Here is a 998-nt window from a genome sequence, read left to right on the forward strand (position 1 = left end):
ATATATATATGAAACTTTCTGTAAAACAGTACCTGACAATATTCCTATGCTAGGTACATTAGTAAGTATCTCAGTAGGCAGCTTGTTAAGACAAACTTCAATGATCTTCACCTCCTGTGTAGTTCTTTTCCTTAAGTGTGAGCTGAAACTAGTGACTTGCTTGCACTGAGCAGAAGAGGCAAAAGTGATAATATATATCTTCCATAATTAGGTTACTAAAGCCTCAGAAATCCGTCTTGTTAACATGCTGTCTTTCGGTGTCCAATAACAAGAAACTGAGCCAACAGTCCTCAAAAACCTGAATGCTGCTCATAACTACATGAGTGAATATGGAAGCAGATCCTACCCCAGTTGATCCTTCAGATGAGATCAGAGCCCTTGCTGACACCTAACTTGAGCCTGAGAAAGACCCTTATGGAGAGGATCTAGCTAAGTCTTACCTACACTCATTAACCACAGAAACCATGAGATAATAAATAGGTGTAATTTTAAGCCACTAAATTTGGGGATAATTTATAATGTAAGATAGATAACTAGTACAATCATTTAGCAAGTTTTTTTTTTTCTTACTAAATCCACAGAATACAATAGAACATCATTCAGAACTGTAAAGAGAGAGCTTAAGCCTTGGCAATTACATTAGTGCCTGCCCAGGACTTAGCCTAATATTCCAGGAGCAGAGGATCAATTTTGCTTTGCTTCTCTCAAACAAAGGGCAATTTCCGAATTTTTTCCATCATATCTCTGGGTAAATAAGTGAATTTTTCTGCCTCCTTAAAGAATCAAATATTCTGATATTTTAAAAAATTGAGATATTAATACATAATAAAATGTACAGATTATAAATGTTTAGTTTAATAAGTTTTGACAATTGTATACATCTAGGTACCATCACTCCAAATAGGCTTAGAGACCTAAAAATTTTATAAAGAGGTAAGCAAGCCTACCTTTTACTCTGTATGGAGATACTGTCTTCCAGAGACGACATTTCTAAAAAA

This window comes from Pteropus alecto, unplaced genomic scaffold (genome assembly GCF_000325575.1).
Source record: "Pteropus alecto unplaced genomic scaffold, ASM32557v1 scaffold22, whole genome shotgun sequence".
Classification (NCBI taxonomy): domain Eukaryota; kingdom Metazoa; phylum Chordata; class Mammalia; order Chiroptera; family Pteropodidae; genus Pteropus; species Pteropus alecto.